The sequence below is a fragment of the Accipiter gentilis genome, chromosome 5 (genome assembly GCF_929443795.1).
Source record: "Accipiter gentilis chromosome 5, bAccGen1.1, whole genome shotgun sequence".
NCBI classification, from domain to species: Eukaryota; Metazoa; Chordata; class Aves; order Accipitriformes; family Accipitridae; genus Astur; species Astur gentilis.
Genome location: NC_064884.1, coordinates 42,813,329 through 42,839,458, shown reverse-complemented (window position 1 = coordinate 42,839,458; position 26,130 = coordinate 42,813,329). Strand labels below are relative to the sequence as shown.

At 49.4% G+C, this 26,130-nt stretch overlaps 1 long non-coding RNA gene across 2 annotated transcripts; it reads right to left on the bottom strand.

Moving 5' to 3' along the window:
- Nucleotides 1-260: 260 nt before the first annotated feature.
- LOC126038691 (uncharacterized) lies at nt 261-19,093 on the bottom strand. Of its 2 annotated transcripts, XR_007506059.1 has the most exons (6): nt 17,412-19,093; nt 6,543-6,701; nt 4,144-4,824; nt 3,330-3,671; nt 1,145-3,175; nt 261-788 (listed from the first exon to the last, which is right to left on the bottom strand). It is a non-coding gene; the product is annotated as an uncharacterized LOC126038691 (long non-coding RNA). The 2 variants fall into 2 exon arrangements; XR_007506060.1 differs by lacking the exon at nt 1,145-3,175.
- Between the last annotated feature and the right edge of the window lie 7,037 nt (nt 19,094-26,130).

Here is a 26,130-nt window from a genome sequence, read left to right as displayed (position 1 = left end):
GCAATGAAAGAGTTAAACAAGATGAGACAGACAAACAGATTAGTGGGGAGGGAGGATCCCAACCTGAGCCTGGCACCAGATGTACTGGAGCGCGTGCACCAAACATACACAGTATTTAATAATTCCTGAGAATTGCCATGGTAATGAAGCACAGAGTCAGGTTGTTATGGTAACAGCTTTTTTTTTTAGGCAGGGAGGCATTACCCAGGTTGTAACCTCAATCCAGACTGAACACATTTCTGAGAGCACAAAAAATAAAAAAGAAGTAAAATCAAATCAAATTAGGTAAGTAGCAGTTTCCTGTCTCTTGTCTGGCAGTTCTGGGCTTGTTCTGTAGGTAGGTGAAGGGAACCAGGTTGTTCCAGACACACATTGCCCTGGAAAGCCTGGGGAATGGCTGGAGTGGATCTCTGCAAGTTTGAAACCGAGTGCTGATGGGGGTGAGGGGCTGGACCCCTCTCATGGGTGGGTCTGGGATGCTCCGCCACCACCTGGTTTCCCTGCCAGACCTCTGGCCTGGCTTCAGGCATGTCCTAAGCATGCCCAGCTGGCTAACACGAAGGACACGTGCGTCTCTCCAAGTGCATATGCTCAAGAGAGCAGTCATGGACAAGCCCTCATCCCAGCCTAGCTCACAGAAAGATACTGTGATCCCAGTTTGCAGCCTGCTTACAGTTACCTGCATCCCAAGCGATGAAGGTCCCAAAGCTGGTCTCCAAGATGAGGCAGGCAGTTTGGGAGCTGGAAAGGAGGTAACAGACCACTTTTCCTAAAGCCACACGACAGACCTAAGAAGAAAACACAGGTCTTCTGAGCTCTGGCAAGGTCTCCAGGCTGCTGTGCTCTGCAAAGGGGGACCATCGAGCAAGAATGGAAATCTCCTCTGTCTCCCTCCTGCCCTCCCTTCAGTGGGCAAAAAGCCACTTCCATCTCCCTTCCCAAGCCACCCCTCAAGCAAGAGTGTCAGGTTTGTCCAGCTGATCTTCATATTGAATTTTAATTTAGTGCTGGTTAAATCAGCAGCTTTGTGAGCCTATTCTCTATTAAGGAAGCTGAGGCAGTGCATGTAGGGGTTCACTTAGCAGGGAGATGGCTTGAAATACGCAGTGCAATTACTCAGGGACATCGCTTCATAAATACCCACTGCAGCTCAGTGTGGTTCTCTTGTATTGTCTGTGTGAGAGCCATTAGCCTCCAGATAAAGCCTCTGTAGTCCAGCTCTGCCAGAGACGGACAAGTTGATGCCATGAGTCAGGTACTCAAAGGAGAACTGAAGCCAAACGATGACAAAATTCAAGAATCAGCATTGCCTCACAGCTTCAGAGACTTTGCCTACCAGTTTCTCTGAAAGGGAAACGTTTCCCGGTTTCTGTGTCTTCCCAGCTGCTTTGCTGCTGTGGCTGCTGATGGCATTTTGGCCTGGAATTCCTCAGATCCCCCGTTCTGCTCTGGCCCCATGCTTGAGCTTGCCTGGAGTTGCTAGCCTGGCACAGGGCTTGCTCCCTCCTGAGGTGTGCAGAGCACCTGGCACCCACCACAAAACCTGGGGCACAGAAAGCTCACTTCTAAATAAATGTGGGTTGTCCCTCTTGCTCTTTGCCAAGTCAGAGCTGTTATGGGATTGTATGAGCATTTAGAGTCCTCGGTATAAAATACAGATCTTACAGCTCCATCTGTACTAGGAAAATGAACAGCATCAGGAACGTTCCTGGGCACTGGAACTTGACTGACAATACTGTTAACTTGTGAGAATGGTTCTTGGTAAGGTTCAGACCTGTGCCAACAACCTGACCTGAACAGTCCTTAGGCAGTGGCAAAATGACAGAGTTAAAAGACTACGGTGCATTCAAGGACATTGCTTTGGACTGTGCTGTCTGTGCCGAGTATCTGACTAGATCTGATGGATTTACATGCAAGTATAGATGTCTTTAAAGCAGTTGTTTGGCTTTCTGAATCCAACTTGGTTTTCTCAATAGGAATGAGGGACCGGAAACCCCTGGTTTTAGTCCTGGAGAATATGTCTTTGGAAAAACAGTGAGCACAGGGAAGCACAAAACATCCTCAACAGCCTTGACAACTGCCTGTTGCATGGTATTGGATACATCTTTGGGTTCACACTAGTTCCCCCATTAAGATGACTTAGCCAAGCAATTCCCCAGCAGTCTGGTCAAGTTTGTGCTCCTGTGATTTTAGAGACAGGCAATTTCTTGGACTTGTTTGTTTCATGAGTACATGGTTATGGAATATTCAGTTAAGAGAAAATCAGAATGCTGCCAACAATCAGTATGGTTTGGCACATCCCCGAAGATATCGCTGTCAACATGCTGGAAAGTGGTGGGGGCACTGGCAACGCTCGAAGACATGAACATGTATCCAAAGTGACTGTCTCTGATCTGAAAAAAGCTGCTCATCTACATGTATTTTAGGTTGTAAGTATAACAGAAGTCTAGCTTCAGAGATGCCTTTGCCTCTCATCCTTCCCAGAAGCTCATTAGTGTGGATGATGTTTTCACATCATTAATTTAAGGCAGGTTAATCAACAACAAAGCAAAAATGTCTTTTTAATGATGAAGATTTTAGCACAGTAGTGCAAGAAGCTGAGGGATGGGTCTGTGTGGCAGTCCTGGCTGCAGGTCACAGATGACTTCAAGGTGAAGGCAGCAGTTTTGGCACTTTGTCAGCCTGTGGTATTCAGCTGGTCAGGATCATGAGTCGTGGCCGTGGCAAAGTGCTCTTTGTTAGGGCGCAGTCAGGCAGCAGCTATTAAATCAAACATGTTTGCTCTTTTTGAGTTAATGAGACCTGTCTGAACATTGCTTCTCAGATGAATGGGTTTCTCCTGCCCCAGTGACCACCTTTGAAGATACCACCTCTGCAGGTGGATTTAATCTCCTAGAAAGGAGCTGTGAGATTAGAGGACACAGCATCAGAATCCCTTGTCAGATACGCCTTTTCTTTCCATGTGGGCTGACTGGCTCTTTATGATTTATGCAGCACCAGCTGTGCCTTACTGATACGTGCCTTTGGTGAACACCACCACTTTTGGGTTTGCTCTGAGTGACTCTAGGGGGAAAGGAGACAAGATCCATCCTTTCTGTGATGCTTGAGTTCTTCTGAAAGGGTCCAGTACTTCGAGGACATGAGTTATCACCTCATTCTCACTGTGGATGTGACACTGGAAGTGGAAATGATTGAGGCAATAATCAACAAAAGGCAGGAGAAATGTCTACCCTGTGGCAGCAAGCAACTAGAGTGACCTTTCTGGAAAAGGGGCTGGAACTACAGAGCTACACAACTCTGATTCTTCATTAAAGAGACAGTTTTGTTACCTTAGAGTGTCTGTTGGTGTTGTTCAAGGCTGGTACACAAGCATGAGAGTGAGGATGGATGCAGGTGCTTGTGCAGAACACTGCACCTTCCAGGAAAACAAGGTGTGCATGAAAGCAAGCTCAGGGCACTGTTCCCTTTCCATGACAGCTGCCTGGCTGTTGCTGGATGCTGGCGCTCTGCCCAGGCATGGCTCAAGCTTTCATGCACGTGGGGTTAAATCCAGAGTCATCCTTTCTGGCAGGACCCACAAGTGTTCACATCTTACAGGTTTCTGTGCAGCTGTGCATACTCCCCTCTTGCCTCACTGAGTCCCAAAATGGAGGTTTAATAGGACAAGACAGCTGAAGAAACAGGCAAAATGTAATTAGGCTTTAATTAGCTAAGTTCGTTCTCTCAGATAATTGAAAATCAGACTAATTGGTTGCAATGAATTCCCAGTACAGACAGCCATCCAGCTTGGTGTGTGCTATGCCAGCTGCCACACCACTTCAAAAGGACCAGCCTGGAAATTGAACACTGCTACCCACTGACCTGCAATACTCTGCAAGGCCCAGTTCTTCATCTCCAGGGAGATGTTAAAACCCCTAAACCCCCCAGACTGCAGTGACGGTGGTTTAGTGACCCATGTACACAGCAAGGCTTATTGTTCCCCATCCCACACATCACAAACCAGGGAGCCAGTGGGCCACTAAACCTCATGCACCCATGCAGGAGCATGCCAATGATCTTAGTGTGACAGGACTTGCTCTGGGCCATTTGCAGCATGCCAGAGGGTTACAGCTGGAAAGGACAACAGGTTTAATCTGCACTTACCTCCATCATGATTACAGCATGCAAGCAGTTGGCTGGCCTCAAAGACTGGCTGTGTATGGTCAGTGATGAATCAACTGTGCTGGTTGCCCCTTCTCCTGTCTCTGCTGCTCAGTCTGTCTCAGGTGGTGGGTTTCCAGAAGCTCTGTTTCATGATCAGGTCTACCCTGGGCTGACAGAAACCTCTCGGGTACAAGTTGGCAGTGACACTTCTAGATGTGCCTTGGCCATGCTTTCTCATAGAAACCCAGAGATTTAATAGCTGCTGGTTGTACTGGAGCTCCCTTCTACTAGGACAAAACTGAATGTCTCCACCATGAATGTGATAAGGCAAAGTGAAGTAATCATTCTGGCTGAGGAGCTTCAGGAAATAGGTTGCTTTGCCCAGGTGCACACAATTTTTCTAGCAAGTCCCTTGTGAGACTCCACATCCCTGTTTCACGGAGCAAAGACTTTCTATTTGGTACAGGTGGCAGTTTCCCAGTGGCCAGGGATGGTTCAGAGAGGTTGCACAGGTAGGAACAAACATGATGTTGTTCTTTTCATGACAGCGCTTGAAGGATCATGCCTAGAAAAATGCTGGACTTATTCTGCATCCTTGGCTCAGGTTCCCCTTCTCTCTCCCTGCTAGGCACCGTGCTGTGTGCCAGGTGGCTACATTTCATTATGGAGTTTATAAAGTGCCTGGGGAAACAAGGCATGGGGGGATGAAGAATTATGCACACATTTCACTCAGCTCTGACTGTTTGTCATCTCATTGTACAGAAATGTAATAAACACTGGGGTGAGCAGGGGGTGCAAGAAGGGAGGTACTAATCACATTTGCACCATTCCTGTAGTTTGTGGCTTTTTTTGACACTTCCATCTGCCTGGGCTGTATCACTAGGGATATTTCTTTTGCTTTGGAGTTAAAACCATTTCCAGCTTTACATGCTTCCCCAATAAATGGGAACAAAAAGGAAAAAAGGCAGCTCTGTGGTGGCAGGGAGTTCTGGATGTTGCTACAATTTCAAGTCAAGACCTGACATCTTATTCTTCCCTTGGGCTGAAAAGCAATTCCAAAGTACTCCTCTGCACTGACCACATTTCACAGTGGTACAAATGGCTCTGCCCACTCCTATCCTCTTGTGATTGAGGTGCTGATTTCAAAGCACTTTGCACAAAGCACTGCTGGATGAGCCACCACAACAAACCCAGCTCCTTGGCTCTAGGTGAAGCAGCAAAGGCTGATGGGAGAGAGGAGTTGGTAAGAACCTCGGCTGCTTAGGAATTTGCCACATGCATAGTTACTTTAAATGGCTCAGGCCTGCTGCCTGCAGGTGTCTTATTTCAGGGCTTTAGGATGACTAAGAGCTCCATTATTCTCTGCAAGGTATATACCAGGTTAGCCTTTAACAGGCAGGAGGGAACAACACCTGGCAACAAAACACAAAGAAACACAGCTGGCCATTTGGATGCACTGGGCCAAAGTTCCTTTTTATAGCTCCCTCCTCATGTGTAGGGGGTTGTGGGATGAAGAAATCAAAGAACAGCAATGCCAAAGCTCAGCATCAGCACTCCCCTCTTTGTTATGGTAGAAATGCCCAGCTGAGCCTCACAGTTATGGCTGTTTCTGGAGAAGGGGATTGTTTAGGACTGTGCTTTCATGTGCTAAAGCTTATGGCAGCTACAGCTTAGAGCATCCCCAGCTCCTTGCATCCTTGCTGTCTCTTCGTGCCTCCCCACTTCACACATAGGGGAGTCATGCTGTGAACCAGATCAGGGAACCTGAAAAAAACCCCATAGTAAACTAATACTAAACATAGGTTTCCATGTTGGTCAATTCATTCTCTGGTTCACCGTGCAGACCCCAGGCAACACCGCTGGCACAACTAACAGGAACTGTGTACTGCTACAGGAAAGAGGAGGGAAAGGCTGTCACATTGTGGAAGGTATTTCTCAAGCTCCCCATAAAACAGCTTTAGAAGAGTTCTCCCTCAGCTTTGGATCCACTAAAACCCTAGAACCATTCCTGTACAGCTGCTCCCCAGCTCATTGTCCCCCATCCACAATTTGTGTAGCTGATGATCAATGCAGGTTTGCAGAACTGTGCGTTTGTTCCTAGTGGACCCCATCACAGGTGTGATTTCAGTGCCATTTCTCTGTTTTACTGGGCTCCTTTCAAACTCTCATCTTGTCTTGCATTACTCACACCTCTCCTCCCAGTGTGCAAATGTATTACATATCTTGGTGTCCTTGTTCAAGCCACCAGAGTCCTTGTGCAGAAGCCCCTTGTTTTCTGGGAGCTTCTCCCTTTCTTTTTCTTTTCTGGCTGTGATGAGGCACTTCCAGAAAACGGAGGTAACATGCCACCAAGTCTGCCATCTGCAACAGTAATAAATGCTTTGCCCAAAGCAACTTACACGGGACCTGTTGCTCCCTTACTCAACGTCAAGTCTTCGCTGTAGATCAGTTCACCGCAGTGGAGCTGGGAAGTTTTACTCCCACTTTGAATTTGGATCACAATGCAGAGATGGTGGGAGTATGTGGCATTGGCGTCCTGCTGATGGGTAATTTTGGAGCTTGGGAAATAAACAGAAAGAGACAAAACATTAAAATCTCGTGATAAAACTTGGCTTGCTTTGCCTTAGTCCAGCTGTCACATGTTATTTCCATTTCTCAGGCTTTTCCTCCCTTCTTTTAGTCTCCATTTATTGCAATGTGACAATAAAATAACTTTTTATTACAAAATTGGCTCTTGTCACTTTGCCTATGTCAAAATGTCTAACCTCCTCTTCTTGCCCCTCCCCCATTTTTCTTCCCCATTTTCTTTCAAATTTAGTCCCTTTGCCCAGCTGGGACAATCTCCCTGTGAATCCAGGCTACTCCAAGGAAATGATTCCACTTAAAAATATCCTAGAGCAACCAATTCTAAACCATTCTTGTCATGGTTTGCTTTGTGTGGGTCTCCTGCAAGTTATTTTCTCCTGAAATCCCAAGCTCAATGTAAAAGAATTACCTGTCTTTTTAATCAAGGAATAATTTCAGCTCTGTAATGAATTGCCTGAGAAATGAATACGGAAGGAGCTGAAGCCCTCCAACAGAACAACCTCCAGTTTTGTGCTATTAATGCTCCTTATGAAATGTGTCAAAACTCTGCCAGCCTTCGCTGTGTCTGTGCTGGGGTCTCTGCCTCGTGACTAGGAAAATGAGAAGACAGTGGGGGAAGTGTGCCCAGAGCAGGGCTTGAGGAAAACATCTCCTGAAGGCCAGAGAGCTCTGGCATGGCTGCTATATTCAAGCTGAACACAGCGAGCCCATTGTGCTGTGCTGGGGTTGAAAGTGGCCCTGAGCACCTCACTGCTTTGTCTGCAGGCTGCCACAAACCCACTGAGCTGCTGAGAACAGGCTCTGAGTATGCACAGTCCCTTGTGTGAAGCCCTGCACAGCTAAATCAGGTCCTGCACTGACTGCACACTTACACCAGCTGAAATTCACGATCGCACACCAGTGCAGACAGCCACCAGAGAATGGAGTTCCCTCCTCCCATCCCCTCTCCTGTGCCCACCAGTGAGGCAGATCAGGGAGCTGATCTGGCTAAATATTGGTTTTTTTTTGTCCTGAGTTCTCTGGATCAGCTCCCCGGCCTGACTCACGGCGAGGATCCATTTGCTGCCAGTGCCATCACAGGGGTGACAAGTGGGAATGTGGGATCCTCCATCTGGCAGTGGCCTGCATCTCCCTGACCACAGCCACAAGATCATGGCCAAATCTTCAGACAAATCAGCTCTCCATTGTGAAGGTCAGTGAGGCAAAGGGAGGAGCCCTGCAGCTGGAGACACTTAACAGGGAGCAGCAAAGATGCAGGTGGACACTCCTGCAGTGACTGATCCCCACTGGTGCCTCGGGGTGCACAGGGTGCTGTGTCCCATCCCAGCAATGAAGCCAGCGGTCCCGACGCTGAACACTGCCTGCCTGCTCGCTATGTGCGATCTACCGTCCCGCTCCTGCTGGATGCTGATGAACCAAAATAACTCCCTGTTTTTCCCAGCCAGCGCTGAGCTGGGATGTGTTTGGGAAGGCGACTGCGACACTGTGACAGATGGCCAAGAAAGCAAATGCTGTTTTTTATGTCACCTCCGTGTTTCCTCCTCTGCTGTCTCCTGCGCTGGAGGCGGTGTTTGGAGATGGTGTGTGCTGCCAGCACACGGCTGGCGCCAGAGCTGAGGAGACAGCAGAAGGTTGGAGCAAGGTGTTGGCTATCTCACACATATTTTCCCCCCAGCTCTCTCATGCTTTGTGACCTACATCAAGGCTTTCTCCTACAGGAATCTGTGCCAAAGATGGGGCTTAGAAGTGGACTGGTGCTTGAAGTGGAGTGTTCACTTTTGCACAGCCACTGAACGGCCCCCCACAACCTGCCTGAAACGACTGCTGGCCCAGTCTGTTTTCTTTTGCCCTGAAGAGCCAGATAGGGCAGGAAAACTAGGCCAGGGTCTCTTTCTGCCAGCTAGTGTCCAATACTGGCTCTTCTTACAGACCCAGCACTAACTGCACATAGAGGACCCCAGGCAAGCCAAAGCTTCAATAAAAGCCAGTTTCTGAAACTCTATGATGTGCCACTGCCTCGCCTCTGTCTTTGCGCATGTCAGTTGGTATCTCTGGGCAAGGGACCACTCACCTCCCCTCCTGGGGCACAAACATCATGGCAGTGTTCAAGGAGGGCTGGGCGAGTGAGAGATTGAGCCCTAGATCCCCAACATACAGTGGAAATTTAGCAGGGAGAGAAGGACACTTAAGCAAGAGAAGGGGGGCACCGAGAAACTGGTGACTGTAAACTGCTGTCACTTGGGTTATACCCTGGAAGAAGCAGGAATGGCCCTGTGCAGGGACACAGGCATGAACTACACCAGCCCATGCAGGTGGCTGCTGCTCCACGCTGCGGGCTCTGTTTCCATGGCAGGAGAGAGTTGCTTCTGCTGTACTGCTCGGCTGCCAGGACGCCAGCTCCTTTCGCAGCCTGCCTGGTGGGGAAAGAGTGACTGACATCTCTGTTTGGCACAGCGTCTAACTGCCTCCTGCTTCTGCCTTGTTGCACTTGGCAATTCTCCCCCTTCTCCCTCTGTTTTTCCACTAGGAGATCTCACACTCCCCTGCCTTGGCAGTGGGTAGACAGACGAGAAGGGGTGGACAGATATATGGACTCAGAACAGCTCAGCAATGGCTCTCCTGTCTCTCCCTGCCTGCGATGGAAGTCTCCCTGAATTCAAGGATCCCTTAATTCAAAGATCTGGCATTGAGCAGTGGGGATCACTGGTGTTTAAGGCAGCCAGAGCCTCTTTTCCCAAGATAGGGAAACTGAATTCAGAGAGGCTGGTGAAAAATCAGTGTCACACTAGGCGACAGAGCTATGAACTGGACTCATTTCCATTGGGAGCTGGGAGCTCTCATGGGCCTGGGGAGACCCAAAGGGGTCTAAACAGCAGCTTCCAGCCTCGTGGCCCTGAGAACCAGGAGACCACAAGTGAAGGATGAGAAGCTGGCTGCAACTCTGCTTTGCAGTCATGTTGTGCTGGGGTCTCTGGCTCACTGCCACCTCAAAGCCCTGGGAGGGGTAACTCAAGCCCCATCTAAAGATGGTTCAAGAGAATAAAGCAAAAGAGAGAGTGGTGGGCAGATAAGAAGGTGAGGGAGCAGGGCACATATGATGACAAGAAGATTCTGCGGAGAAGAAGCACAATGTAGGGAGAGGCAGAGAGGAGCTAGTCTGCACCCACACACCCAGGCCCAGCCCTTCCCAGCAGCAGGAGCATTGAAATGGAAATGACTTGCTATTTACAGTGCCAGCATCCTTCCTGCTCCCCCTCACGGAGCCAGACTGGGGCCCTCCCTGCCTGCCTTGGGAGGGCAGGCAGGGACGGCCCCAGTCTGGCTCCGTGAGGGGGAGCAGGAAGGATGCTGGCACGCTGTGCCACAGATGTACGTGTGTGGGTGTGGGTGTGTGTGTGAGAGAGAGAAAACAGGGACGCTGTGAGGCTTAAGAATGCCGTGGGGAGCAGGCTCAGCTCCCTCATTCTCTCTGGACAGCACAAAACCTGTAACAGTGAAAAGGAGCAGCATGCTCATGATTAAACACATTCTGCCTTCACCATCTCCCTGTGCCACTCCATAGTCATCCAGGGGCTTAGAAACAAGGCAAGGTGGGAGACACAGGGGCTGGGCAGAGCCACAGTTTCCTCCAAGTGGCAGAACAGGCCAGGGGGTATTTCAGACCTCCCTAGAAGTCCCTGGTCATTATTCTGCAGCATTATTCTGTTATGCAGGGAGACACATGCGTGGGAGCGTGTAAAAGCAATGCCAGCCCATGACTTGGCTTCATTGACCCACAGAGGTAGCATTGGCAGCAGAAGAGAATCTTGATCCCATGCTGCTCACTGCTGTGGCTGCACTTGCCTGGCCCCAGGGTAATTAGTGTTGCAAGAGCCAGGCACCACTCCAGTTCCTCAGGGCCAGCATCTGCTGACAGGTGCCAGTGAGCAAGAGCTGAGGCTGAGCTGTGCCTGGAGCCAGCACCCTTTCTCTGAGCTGCCAAGCAGCACTTGTGGTTGTGGAGACCTCCCACCACTCAGTGGGCCCCTTGGCCCATGCTTTCCTGGAGTGTGGAGCAATGTCAAGGTCAGGCTTGTCACAAGGATGTGCCCCCAGTGCTCACCAGAGAGAAGATGATGGGTCCTTTGAGAGCACAGCTATGAGGACACAGAGCTTCAGCACAGCACCCAGGTTTTCATCTCTCTCCACTCTGCCACACACCAAGGTCAACTGTCCCAGACCTGGAAAAAGGTCTGTAAAGACACAGAGAAAGTCTGCAAGGGCTGGCCTGTGACTCTGGTGGCCTGTGCAGTGGTGGGATTAAGCCCACCTTGCAGAGCTCTGAGCTGCAGAGGTCCTTGATATTTCCCATTCTTTGCCTTCATCAGGTCTACTCTGAGTACTTCCACAGCACAGGTCTTTGATGTGGCACTCTGCAAACTAGATGATGTTAACTGTCCCCTGGGATGGGGCTGTGGCTGGCAGCAAAGCAACTGTGAAGTCAATTAAGCAGAAAGCCGCTCCTCCAACTACTCCAGGTCCCTCCCTCTCTGCTCTTTCCTACTAGAAACAGGGGTGGAGGCAGAAGAAGGAAGGAAGCCAAGAACTCTTAACACTGGAATTACCTCCCTGGGCAAAGCACAAGAGCAGCCTCATACAAGTCCTTTTGGAAAAAAACAATAAAAGCAGTGACGCTACAGACCTGGGAAGTAAGAGGTTTTTCAGTCAGGTATTTGGTTCCCTACATGGCACAGCCCAACCATCTCCCCAGTCTTATTCTTCTCTTCCTATGCACTCCCAAGCATTCACACCAAACCAAATGGCTCACACCAGTGCTAGCCCAGTTCCCAGCCTGGAGACCTGTGGGCTGTTCTCTAGTTGGGCTGTCTCAGGCCAGACAGCCAGAGGTCAGAGGCTGGGTGGTCACCAGATAAAGCACATCTGGGCTCAGATGATGGCAGGGCAACAATCTTTTACACAGCTGCCTCCTGTTTCAGCAGGGCTGGCTGGGAGAGTTCCCAGTGGGTGTCTTCCTGGCTGCCCAAGGACAGCAAGACCTGCTCAGTCCTCCCCTTCCCTCCTGCATGGTACCCACATTCACTCAGATGCAATAGGCCAGCAGGAGTGAGGTTCAAATAGGATCAGTCAGGCACTTGCCTATTTTCCAGCTCTCCCTGGCCTTTCTGAAAGAGCTGCTGCCTACACGGCTCCCACGTTGCAGCACAGCTTGCTCCTCAGAGCTGGCCACATGAAGAGTGCAAGCCTCCACAGGAAGGGAACTGCCAATCACTTGGCCAAGGTCAGCATCTCAGGGCCTGATACTGCAGCACCTTGAATGAAACAGAGCCAGTTTGTTACACCAGAGCAAAGACAGTGTAAAAAGGAAGTTATATTTTGAAGCAATGCAATTGTTCATCATTGCAAGGTTCTTTCATGTTTTCCTGGGGCAGCTGGAGCCCAGTCCTGGTTAAAGAGTATGATGGTCCAGAGCAGAAAGAGCTCAGGATCATTTCCACATGGCTCTGGGCTGCTTGATAACTTAGTTGTTTCAGTCAGGCAGTGTGCCTTAGTTTCCCCATTGCTAACGTCAGTGATGCTCAGCTTCCGTAGAAGCACTGCAGTATGCAGTTTGCTGTGCTATAGACCTGGGTCTGATCCTGGCTGTTACTCCATTCCCCTCGTCCGTCTCTGGGCCTTAACAGACTTCTTCCCTGTTTATACCATTACAAGGAAACAAAAAGTCAGGATCTTTAGTGGCTGCAATACACACTGCCTGCTCCCATGGCAAAGGAGGGGCTGCCTGTTTCCCTTCTCCTTCCTGTCGTATGGATTGGGCCCACAGTGCATAGAAGATGCTCTGGCTTTGCTGGCAGAGGAATGTTATTGTTTCAGCCTTTCTCTCCCATAGCAGTACAAGAAGGGATGGGGGACTGATGCGGTGTCTGTGTTGCAGCTTCTAACAGAATTAAAAGGAATCAAAGATCAGAAGTGTGGAACAGCTCCTCTACGGGATGGCCTAACGCAGAAATCTTCGGCCCCGAGGAGAGTTCAATGACAGGTTTGCAAGATCTTCAGACAGTGACTGGGGAGCAAATACCACTCATTCCTTACTCTTCAAGAACTAGAAAGAACTCAAAAGAAATGAAAAATCAGCAGGTGCAAAAGAAATACATGACAGTGCTTTTGTACACTGCAAGATTCACTTTTTTTTCAGGAGCCAAAGCCACCAACAGGCTTGGCATGGGGCGAGATGCACTCGTGGAAATCTCACCAGGACTTTAAGCCATAAAACAATCCCTAATCTGCTCTTGGTGAAGAAACATGTATGAGCAGAGCCAGACTGTCTATCTCTGCCCTGTTACTCACGTGCTTCAAGAAATAGCACTGCCTGCAGGCAGCTACCAAGCCACGTGCCCTTTGGTCTGACCCAGCATGCCTGTTCTCACCCCCTGCATGCTGCTCAGCCCCATGGCTAGGAAGAAGAGACAAATTCCATGCCTGCCTGCCTTGGCTGACGCAGGGCAGGCTCAGTGTTATTTCGGGACAAGATTTCCATGAATAACTCCCCTCATCTGCCAAACCCAAATTAAAATTTGCTGCCAACAGTCATGAGCCCTCCCCCCCATTCCTCCCTCTCTTTTCTTTTTTTTTTTTTTGGACAATTTCCTGCATTAAGATAAACCAGTGATAAATCCAGATTGTGCACTAAACACTGGCCCACGCGGTCTGGGAAACAAAGAGCATGAAGGAACACTGCAATTCAAACTGTTGCTAGCCGATAAGCATTTGGGCATGTCAGCTTTTAAAGGATTTTCTCAGAACAATTCTTTCAGCTTTCCTAATGAGTCTGTAACATGAGATTCTGTGAAAAAGTACTATAGTCTGCAATCATGTGAGACCCAGACCCAGAGAAGTCCTGGAAGGCCCAGAATTGATGCCCTTCTGTGTGAAGGCAAGAAGTCTGGTTAAGGACTGGGAAAAGCTATGGTGCGAGGCCCACAGCTCTGCATGATGCTGTATGATTCCTGCAGTCCGCTCACCAATTTTTGGTCAGCTTTAGGAGGCTCCCAGCCTACCGTCCAGGGTAAAAGGTGCTTGCTTTCTCTAGCCATATCTGGCACTTTCTTCAGAGTGCTGGGGTGCCCAGGCAGAAAATTCCTTGCAAAAAAGGTCTAGTGTTTTATCTGACTGGAATTTCTCTCTTTTCCCGTTCTCCGGAAATCTACAGGAGTCCTGGGTGCAGTGACAGAAAATCTCCTTCTGCCAATGAAGGTGTTCTGCAGCCTTGGAAAAGTGAAAGGAATGGCTCAATGGGTGGCTTCCACTGAAGAATGAGGGTGGGCTCTCATCCAGCAGCCATCTCCACATGCTCACAAAAGCTAACAGTTCCCCTTCTTCCTCAGGGAAGCAGCCACAGAGCAGATCAATGTAGCGTGAAACTTTGCAGCAGCAAGGTTCAGTGTAGCTCAGGCAACCCCTTCACTCACTGAAGCACTGGTGGTAGCTTTGTGCATGAATGCGAGTGTCTGTAAACTAAAGGAGCGATTGAGAGGGCACCAGTGAGGCACACAAGTGGGGGAAGAAACCAGCTGGAAGAGAACAAAGGCATTTGTGTGTGTCATGCCCACCCCAACCCCTGGCAGCTCAGCCTGGAGGGCTGAATGCCCACAACATTCATTTCCCTTCTCCTCCACCTGGTCTATTCTGGGAAAGCCTGCCTAGAATTCATTCACCCAAAGCATCACACTTCACAGCTTCCTTCCCACGCAGAGTTCACCTAGCAGCTTGCCTCCTTGCTCTGAATAAACACTGCTTCCCTGCCTGCCTCCCCACTGCCAGGCTACACTGCAGATGGGCCCTGTCCCAAAGGCAGGCAGGGGTACCTGCCTCCCCCCGCACCCAAGGGAGGATGTGGCAGGCAGGCCTATTCTATACCACACTGGTCTTGGGCAGCTGTGTCCTGCTTCCCACCAAGGGCAGGAAGAATGGGTAGGGATAAAAGCTACACTAGAGCCTTCACTCTGTTTTTTGTTTCCAGCCAGGGCGAGCAGCGGCAGATGCTCCCAGGTGGTAACACCAAAAGGTTCAGTGCTCAGGGCCAACCTGGTGATGTGGCCCCAGTTAGATCACAACCCACCTCTCTGAATCTCTCTGGTGTTAAGCCATGGGCAAATGCCTGTTTTGAGGACAGCAGCAGGTTTGCGGCTCTCTGGAGGAGTCCCAACTCCTCTCTGGATCCTTGACGCAAAGAGGGCTGGCAGTGCCCAAAAGCCCTTGGTTGATGTAGATTTTGACCCAGTCCTTCCTACAGTAGAAACAACTGATTTTCATGAAAGCTGCCCATCAGCAGTACATCACAGCACAAGGGCAAGAGACTCGGTGAACCACCACTCTTCTCAGACATCTCCGAGGCAACCGCAGCCATAAGCTAAGAGCAAGTTCTGAATCTCACCTGCTTTCGGGACTCAGGCCAGTGCTCATTAATGAAGGAAACGTACTGATCCAGAACACAGAACACCATCCTACTCTGAAAGGACACGTTCAAGTAAGCAAAGACATGGTAACAGTGCTTCGACTAGGAAATATGCAGAACAAGTTTTTCAGGAAATAGATCAAGGACTGCTTCTGTGGGGACTGATAACGAGATGTGGAAACCCAGAGAAAAGCAAAGAGAGAACTGGCCACTTGGGGAATGCGCACATGCAGAGCCCAGCAAGCCCAGATGCAGAAGATAACAGACTGTGATATTACTACCACTAGAACAGACTTAGATGGTGAGATTGTGAATACTTCTATCCCGTTTCAGTCTCTTGCAGGGGTAGATGGCAATACATGGAAAATCCAACAAGCCCCATGTTCAAGCCTCACAAATGGAATCATCCAACATGCTGCCTCTACCCAGGACTTCATTTATGAAAAATTCAAAGACAACCAAATTCACCATTTCACCTGCTTGTAGCAATGAGCTAAACGTCAGACTGATGGCAGGGCAGACAATGGCTTGTATCCCTATAAATCTGTTATTTTTATGTCATTTAATCCCTGTCATTTTAACCCTCTGTGCCCTGAGTATTGTCTTTCACAGTGGCCACAGGCAGATGCTTTTATCACCAAGAATGACACTTCCCTTGTCTCTTCTCCCAATTATTTTCAGACTTCCTGAGCTGGCTGTAGTTTCATTAAGTAACTCTCTCCGGATTTTCCTTCCATGAATTTGCCTTGTTTCTTTTTGACTTCATATAAACTTCTACCACCCTAACAAGACAAAGACTTCCACAGGCCAACTCATATGTAAAATTTCCCAAGACGTAAATCCTCCTGTTGCCCCTCAGCTTTGGCTCTAAAGGACACTCTTCCACTGTTGCAATTTAAAAAAAAACAAACAACAAAACCCCCAAAAAACCAATGCATCATACTCTTGTAGATGGTCTGGCCCAGAGTTTTTGGCAGGTGCTCCCCAAGGCAGCCATAATCACTCATTTAAATCTCATTTATTTTTATTTTAGAAAGCTCCCTAACAGCACAAAAGATTTTTTTCATGCATCTCACTGGAATTGTGTGTATATTGCCATGGCAACCATGCCAGAGATTTTTGTGGTCCCAGACCCATTTTATTGGTTATTAGATATCTGTGCAATAAAAATATATATATAGCTTTGTTCTTCCATCTGTCTTTTCCATCTGCTTATTTCCAAGTGAAATACAACCATTTGGCTCAGCCACAGCTTTCTCTCCTTCCTCATGGGATTGGCTGAAGGAAACAGAGATGCATCTGCTGGTGGTCATGGAAGTGGTGAAGGGAAGGAGGAATGAAAGACATTGCTGTGGACATGAACCTGACCATGACACACATGGAAAAGCCTATCAACTGTGATGACAACACCTGCAGGGTTAAACAAATTCTTCCTCACAGTCCAAGTCCCTGGCCACTATATCCCCGGCCTGCCCATTTACCAATTATCTCCCAGATGTGAAGGGGAAGAGAAGCTCAAGAGGACTCTGGCCAACACAAACCTCATTTGCCCCTGGTGGAACTGCTGTGGCCCGGCTGCAGCTCAACCCCCAGCCGGTTGGTTTCCTGTCACTGGGGAAGTTGAGTCAAATGTTATGCCAGTGGTCAGCAAACAGGAAACTCATCACAGCTCAGCTGCATCCATTAAGAGTCCTTTCTACCTTCCCAAAAGAGAAGGAGATAAGTATCACCTCATCCCAGTACACACTGTTCCATGTAATGAGAAAACACCCATAATGAGACCTCTGTGCCAAGCTGACCATGTTCCTCCCTACAGTCATCTGCCTCAGATCGGAACCCACGCTGACAGCTATTTGACATGCCCCCATCTGAGGGACTAATTCCTTCTGGCAATGTTTGCCTTGCCTGTACACCCCCACAGCCTCTGCTGGGAGAGAGGATGTGTTTCCAGCCTCCCAGCTCCTTTACATTATTTAAGCTGTCGGTTGTTAATTATAGCACTGCATTTCAACTTGATGCTTCCCAGGGGACCAAACTACACTAACAGACTAAAAGCGGTTCCCAATTGAATACTTTGGGAGCCTCTGCTAGAACTGAGCCTATGTCTCCATCAACCAGGGTGAGAGATTCCCTACTGCCCTGACTGCTCCCAGGAGACTGGAACTGCACCTTCCACTCTAAGACCCATATCTGCACTTTCTTACCCTACAGAATGAACATTCCCACTCACCAGATGGGAGCCATGGCTTTCTTGCAAGGGATGTCAAACTGGCCTTCAGCTTTCTTAACGTAAATGTCTCCTCGCCTGCCTCCCTGTCGGCTCTGAATCTCTCAGTGCAGACGGAAGGGGCAGGGAGGATGCACAGACTTGCCTAGTTGGGGATGCCTCAGAGTTCAAAGCACAGAGTAACCCTCACCACAGCCTCTCCCACTGCTCCACCCTGCTTCCACCTGACCTGCAGAACAAGACAAGGGTGACTTGGTCCCATCAGTCAAGCTCCCCATTTCTAACTGGCCATAAAATCCCTGCTACCCTTCTGTTGGAGCAAATCCAAACTCTCAATCCCACAACCATGACCACTGAGCCCTGGGGACCCACACACCCCTCTCAATGAGGAAGGCATTACCAAGCAGTTGCTAAGGAAGCAGTCAGGTCAAGTGAGAATAAGCAAATGAGAAACTGATGTGATGTTGATACCTTCTAGCTTGTAGCAATATCCTCCAGCCAGGCTGCCCCTTCGCCTTGTGTGACCACAGAAACATCTGCTTCAAATACAGAAACAAGTGCAGTGATCAAACCATCAACTTGCTCAGGGCAAGAACATGGAAAAAAAAAAAAAGGTGGGGGTAGACAGTAGCATGGGGAAAGGCTTGAGGATCCTAGTTGGCCAGCTCCTGACACAAGACCATCCATTTCCCTTGACTGTGTTAAGGGAGATGTTGCTCTGTGGGATTTGTTTCCAGAATCAGATCTAATGGCTCAAATGTGCCAGAAGAAACTCAAAAGCTGGTTGAAGAGTGCTTCAGAAAGCACCTGCTGCTTTCACCACCTTCCAGTTGTAGTCACGTGAGTCCATGTCCTGCTAGCTGAGCACCACAAAAAGCAGCATAGCCCAGCACCTAAAGCCAAGGGAGGTCCGGTTATGCACCCTCTGCCGCTCTCAACTGGTTGGAAGTGTTTTTCTCAACACCTACTGAGCAATCACCATAAGAGAGTTCACAGCATGCTTAGCAGGATACAACTCTTCCTAAACACAAGAAAAAAGCAGAAAAGAGGCAATAAATGAAAAAGAAGAAAAACAGAAAGGTGAAAATTGTATTGCATTGAGCCATAACTACAGTTGAGAACAGCCTTTAGACCAGGAGATTCAGGGCTTCTGTTCAGCTCCTATGTGCTTTGCCAAATTTGCATAAACAACCCACAGTAATTATAATTTCATCTTGAATAGGTATCATTTTAATTGTGACTGCTTTTCCTGTTCAGCACTAAATAGAGAAATCACAAAAGAACAGCAAAGCGGGAAGGCTGTTGTTACTTCAGCCTTTCCTTCCTCCAGCCAGCTCACATGTCCCATCAGACCCCCTTTCTGGTTGACCCCCCTGAAGCTTCCTGCAATGCAAAACAAACCACACAAAGCCGAAATAATTACAACCCCTAAGGGGCCGTGCAAAGAAACCAAGCACCTTCCTGCTCTGGATGACTACAGCTCTCAGCAAAGCTGCCTCAGAACATGCTCCCAACCACGGACCCACTTTGGCACTTGCTGGTGGGGTCTGCAACTTGAGCTCCAGGCGGTTTCCCCTTAAAATCGGCCACTCAAACAAACCGCTGTGGTTCTCAGAAGGTTTAAGCCCGCAGCAACCACTCAGAGAACCTCGCCTCAGAGAAACCCCTTCTCCCGCCCACCATCCTCCCTCATGGCAGCGACACCCACGCGCATAACGGTCGCAGGAGGAGCCTTATATACCCTCGGTGAGGTGGGGCCGAAGGGGATTGGCCAGGAGCCCCCGCAGCGGCGCTGGATTGGTCAGCATGCAGTCCCGCCCCCGCGCTTCCCTGAGGGGAGGCCCCGGGGGTGCGGCGGGGGTGCGGCGGGGCTGAGGGGAGGCTCTGGGTCTCTCTTGCTGCTCCTGGAAGCCTGCGGGACTGGGATAAAAAAGCTTGAATGGGAGTTATAAGGGGTGAGTGGGTGCCTGAGGCATTCAGGAGGTGAAGTGTCTTCTGCAAAATGGGCTTCTGCAGGTGGGAGTGGGTGTTTGTGGCTCCTGTGGGGTGGGTTGGAGTCTGCAGGGTATACAAGCGGCCACAGGGCTCTGGGGTTGAGCATCACAGCCTTGGGTAGGGTCCACGTGCCCTCTGTGGTTCAGAGCTGGAGGGCATACCGCTGCTGTACCAGGGCCCTTACCCAGCACTGGACTTGGCTGGGCTGGAATTTGGCCTGGGCTGTCCCTTGGATCCCTTCTGTCCCAGCTGATGCAATGGAAGAGGGTCTGGGGGTAATACATAGCTGTTTGGTTTCTCATGAAGGCAACTGTACTTCTTTAAATAACTTAACTCTCATTGCTTGAGAGTCTAATATCCAGCCCAAAGCCTTTGGGCTGTGAATTATGCAAATTTGCTTGCCTGCCTTTCAGTAGATGTGGACAGCCATCTCTCAACACTATTTCAGGGACTGGTAGCCTGCTCCTGCCCCCTTAGCTGCCTCTGACCTGAACTGAATATCCTTGACCTCTCAGTTCTGTAGAGGGAGTGGTTCAGGCCTTCCAGATGCCATCTGCCCTCTCTAATTTGTCATCTTTTAAGACATGATGCTCCAAAGTGGACGGTCTCCAGCTGAGAGCTCATCAGCAGCGAGCAAAGCGCACTAATTATCTCCTACATCTTGCATATGATAGCAAGTATGTATGTTTGGAGGAGAAAGAGCACACCAAGTGGATAGCGGTCTTTTTGGGCTTGAAAGAAAAGATGCAAAATTACACAGCAACACTTGTAATTAATTGCTGCCTATGGACAGCAGCTGGCAAGACAGCCCTTTGCCCATCAGCATTCAGACAATTAGTTAGCTTTGTACTCCACCTGAGATGGTGGAGCAGCTCTGTATTTATTCATATTTTGGATAAGATCAAAGTGAATCACTGCCATGATTTATTGTCTGCAGAGAAAAATCTCTACATCTCATTTCTTCAAAAGAGTGCAGTCTTCAGCTCAGGGATCAAAGCACTGTCAAGGAGACATTCTCCTCTGGGGAGAGTTCATGACTGAGCTTCTCACTTCTTTGGTGCCTTTTGGCAGGAGCTGTCTGTGACAGGCAACCTGTTCTTTGCTTGTGTCACCAAGAGCCTCCAGCCCAAAGCCAGCTTGCTCACAGTGGCAGGTGCTACCATGAGAGTTTATCCTTGGCATTGCCAACTAGGCAGCCCTTTTTCCTGGAAATCCAGGTGTTTGTGGTCAGGCGGGAAGAGTCCTCAGCTGCAGCTGGACTGGGGACTGTTAAGAGAAGCCAAGCAAGAGAGCACAGGCTGCTGAAGACAGATCCAACAGCAGCGTCCCACTGCCAGTACTGATCCTGGAGCTATTGCCGCCTTTGGGGTTCACCTCCGAGACAACAGCACGAGCCAGCCCCTGATGCAGCTCTCTGGGCGCTCCCATGTTCTCCCTCTGCACCTAAGCTAATCAATCTGCATCTCCCTGTAGGTACTGAGTGAGATGCGATGGTCTGGGCAGACTGTCTTCATGGTTTGGGGTGGAACACGTTGTGCGAGGCATGGGGATGCACTCTTTCCTAGGTCCCTGGTCAGGTGTGATGAAGTCCATCTTACATCACATAAGCAGCAGAAACAACTCAGTTTTTGCACTAGTTCCCTGTCTGTAGGCTGTTTGCCACACGTGCAAGGGTACTGCTGTGCAGTGGGTAGTCGGGATCCAAGATACTCCTGGAGTTGCAGTGAATTAATACAAGACTGTCATCAAGGTGTTTATGCCTCCATTGGATTAGGCAGTTTTAACAAGAAACAAACAATCCCCTACGCTCCAACTCAAAGCAGGTCTTGCTTAAGGCTGAGGTTACACAAGCAGGTGCTGGAATTGCAAATAGTAAACTGAACTTGCAGTTACCTTGAGATAGGAAGTATATTATAAACTGTCACAACAGCAGTCATGGTATTTGCTCATAATTATTTCAGTTTTTTTTTAATTAAAAATCTCCAATTGTGTATCAAGTAGTTAGCGATCAGATATGTTTTAGAAGTGGTTTTATTCAGCAGTCCCAGAATCCAGAGGGAGAAGGTGTAGTCTGTCACCTCTGGCACCTGTCAGACCGGCAGGACCATGTTCATCTGGCTTACCCTGCTGCTGGGAGGCCCAGAGTTTCAGGGGGCACAGGGAGCAAAGCAGCAGCAAAGCCTGAGGAAGAGCGAAAATGGGCATAAAAGAGGCAGAGCTCTTCCTTAGCAAAGGAAATTTCTCCTGCTTCCACCTCCACCACATCCATCCTGGCTTTCAAAGAAAGATGGACCCCTGCAACATAGGGAGCCTTCCAGGAGAAGGGGACAGCCTCATGGCACAAGCTGTTTTCCCTGACAGGGTGTTTGGAGGACAGGTGGACCGCAACCCACTGGAGACCTGTGGGCTTTCTCAGAAGCAGATGGCCTCAGTAAGGGCAAACTTGGAGGCTGCTCTCCTGAATTGTTGCCACAGGCCATGCAGGAGGCTGTCCTCCAGCACGGGGAGGACTAGGGGGCCAGGAGGAGGATGTCTGGATGGAGTTCACTCATTCAGAAGTGTTGGTGCCCCTTGCCCTGCCTGTGCCAGGCTCAGGATAGTTCAGCTGATTGCTGCCAGAAGTGCTGGTGTGTGGATGTGGGTGGCAAGGGGCTGGGAACAGCAACCCCAGCACTACCATCTCCTCCATCCCCAGCAGCAAGAACAGTCAGCTCCTCACACTGAAGATCACATGAATCTGGCCACAGTCATCCTTCATTGGATGGCAAAATTTGATGTTGCTTGCAGCACCGAGAAGCCCTCAGCTGGCCCCAGGCCTTTCCCTGGCCCAGTTCTACTGTTTGGTGACAACCCCTTGCTCAAGCCTGGCAGCCTGCAAGAAAGGCCGAGAAAAGCTCAGCTTGCAGTCATGCAAAAATTCTTTCCTCTCTTGGGGTCCTCTGTGCAACTAGAGAGTAGTGAGCTTGTCAACGACAGCTACAGGCACACCAAACACACTGCCCTTCACTCCTACACCCACCCATCATGCCTTTCCTTTTAGAGGCAGTGCCACATGCTAATCAAAAGACAGACCTTCATTTTCTGCCTTCAAATCCACCCCATCCTGGGGGAGGAGGGCTGTGAGCCAGATGGGGGGTCTTTAATGTTTCTCAGCAGGCTTGGCCCTACTGGCCTGAGCGGCTACCTCAAAGGTGTTGGGGTTGCAATTTACCTCATTATTGGAGCTGACATGCAGCCTCCCTGGGACACATCCTGTGCCCAGGAGAGCTACCTAATGAGACATCACGTGAGCCGAGTGGTCCTGCTGCTGTTGACTGGGGAAGGGAGCTGGGCTTCAAAGGACCCCACTCACTTCCTTTGTCCGGAGGAAATTTCCCCACGTCATTAAAACCGGTGGGCCTGTGAGCCTGCAGGCCTTGGTGTTGGAAAATAGCACAGCGTTATCACTGCAGGGCAGGGTAGCCCTCCCGAGAGGGATTCACTGGGGGCATTGATGCCGTTTGACACCAGGGTGGCTCCTGCTGCGCTGCAAAGTCCTGCTGTGCTTGCAGGGGCAGCTATGAGCTTATAATTTTACAATGCGTGGGGGACATGGCTGCTCACTGAGGGCAAACTCACTTGGGGTCTGTCACCTCCATGCCTGCTGGCACTCTGCACTTGGGGTGCCTCTGGAGCCCAAGGCAGCTACAGGGATGGAGTGACTCACCCTCTGGAGGGTCTGTCCATCACCACTGATGCCAGAGCACTGAGGGCAGTGACACTCATAACCTTGGAACTACATGGAAAGTTTCTTGTCCTTGTGAGCATCGGCACCTCTGTGCCATCCCCAAGTCCTCACATGTGTGTTCGCCATAGACACTTTGCAGTCCCTTGGCTCCTTTAGACCCCCAGCAAGGGGGTGCAGTCCCAGCAAGGGGTGCTCTGGTGCAGGAGAGTTTGAACAATTACTGTGAGCAAATAGAAATGAGATGTCATGGAAGCCAATATACAATTGAGGGACCAATTCTGCACTGCTCTGCTCCTCCTGTCATGTGGGATCAGTGGAGGCATCATTTCATATCATGGGGGTAAAGACAGTTGAAAATTATGAATTATGAATATGGCTTTGGTTCCTAACTCTCAATTTACCCAGCTGTACCTCCCAGGTCCCATTTCACTGGCATGGGTCTTGATTCAAACAAGTCTGCATGAGGGCGAAACTGGGACATCAGTTTGAGAGCAGAGCCCCCAGCCTCTCACACCAGCACAGATATTCCAAAATGTGCAAAGCCAGCATGTATTTTGGGCTACCCAGTTGCTGATGGTAGAAAGGAAGATGAGTGAAGAGGTATGTGCAAAGAAAGGTGTTTGGCAGCCTGGGGAGAAAGCCCTAACCCTGAATTTACTGGGGAGATTAAACCTCTTCTGGGCTGGATTCAGGCCCCCACAGAGAACTGGGCAGCAGTTTTACTCAGCATTTCTCTCCTGGGCTATGTAGGACTGACTTTGTGACCTCCAGAAGTTTTACAAATGCAGGCAAGTTTCACCATGTTTTCATTTTCACAGGAAAACATCTCCCCAGTATAAAACTGAGAGGTCCAATGATTTCATGCCAAAATGTTTTGGATTTCCCATTTGAAATTAGTGTTTCTACTTACCCAATACTTGTTTTTGTTCTTTATTCTGGCCAATAAAAATTCCCCATTGCTTTTTCCCCATAGAGCTGATCACAGTGTTCTAGTTGGATTTGAGGCATAAAATAAATTCTGGACCAGAACATTTTTTTTTTTTTAAAGGCAATTACTGAGGGACCTTGGGAAGATGAAACTTTGGTTCCTGAATTACTTCTGAAAAGGTTCTATTACATGCACAGAAGGCCTTTTGAGATCCAGCAAGACTGAATTCTGACATAAATAAGAATATTTTCAAGATAATTGCTTGCAAACATAAGCATCAATTATTTATCTCAGTCTGGTTAAATAGCAGTGTGGGCAGATGATTACAAATGATTGTGTTGCTGCCACTTACTGCCTTACCACCCCACACCAAAAATCCCTTTGGTTTTCCAGAACCCAGTGACCTTGGTCTTTCTCTTAGATCCCAGTCCAGGGTAGCACCTAAACACATCCTGACACAAACATCCCCAGATGCTGAAAATAACATGAGTGCTTAACAGACTTTTGAATTAAACCCAGAATGGAGGCAGCCTTTTCTTTTTTTTTTTCATGTTCACATGGAACAGCAGCACCAGGAAGGCAGTAGTGCATTAAACTATGACATATTGTAGGAAAGAAACAGGAACCCACAAAACATAACAAACTGAAAGACGCTCTTGACCAACCCCATGACAGGGTGTTCAGAGCGATGTGTACACTAGACCCATACTTATTTGCAGCCATGCCATCAGCTGGACATCATCTCCCTATCTTCAGGCTACCAGCCCTGCTCTGCCCAAACCCCTTTCATAGCCCAGTTCTTTGAACCCTCCTGGAGGACACTGACTTGGGTATGGGGAATTTCACTGTCAGGCTTTTTGCTCGGCCCTTAATTGCAGGGGCAAACCAGCCTGTATCGAGACCCACTTCCCCCCACCCCTTCCCCACAAACTAACAGTACAGCCCACACAGCCAGGGACAGGGGAAAACCATGACTCCTGCCCACAGCCCTGCTAATTACACTTGTCTCAAGATTAGTCAGAAGGAATCTGTTCCCTCCAAGCTGGGCTCCAGAGCTAAGTTGGGCAGCAGCTGCCACTGCCTCCTCATCCCAGCCTGTGCCAAGCGAGCAGTCTCATTACATGTTGCTGGGTCTCTCTGGCATGTACACAACCTCCTCAAGGCAGCGGGTGGGCATTAGCTTTGCCTCATTAACATGATTGTGGTTTGGGCTGCAGCCCTGCTGGCATGCAGGTTCATTCAGAAAGGGGTTTGCAGCCCCCTGTAGGATTTTGCAGAGGGGAGAAGCTGAAAGTGACTGAGGAGGTTGAGCACATCCAGGCTCCACGGTAGAGGAAGAAAGCTCCAGTGCTCCTCAGTCCCCATGCCCCGGGGACTTCATCTCCAGCCTGGCAGAGCAACTTTAAGGGGACTGACCCAGAACTGACCTGCCTGTTCCCACTATCTCCTTTCCTCTAGTTTTACTCTAGCTCTCCACATTCAGAGAGCCTGAAAGCCAGCACTCCCATCACGGGCTTTTCCCCTACCTTTGTCTTGCTGATGCCAAAACTGTGTTTAATCACCTGCTGCAGTCCCACAGAGGAACCTTGTGAGCTGGAGAAGAGCTGTGAGGAGCAGAAGAACCACAGAGCTTTATAGCTAACTAGTGGCCCTCCGGTCATCTCCTGCCTGCACCTCCTACCCTCCCCTCAGACATCGCACACACCTGCCCCTTACTCAGCCTCTTCTCCACTTTGCTCTACTCCCTCCTCTTATCTCCAAGGCACTTTCTGGCATTCCTGCCCACGGACTGGCTGGTCTGCAGGCAATGGATGAATCGCACCATTTCTTCCTTCATTGGGCCACAGCAAACAGTTGCCAGCCCACACTTTCTGCTAAGTTTCTTGGGACAGCTTAGTGCTCCTAAAACTACCATACTAAACACAAGTCCTGGAGCTGCACCGATGCCCCTGCTCTGAGTGTGCTTCTTCTACTCTAAGAAGCAGAGTCAGCCTTAAGTCAGAGAGTCAGAAGCAAAATGCAGGCCCTTTTCTTGCTTGCATTTTGGATCCAGAGCCTATTTCTGCTAAAAA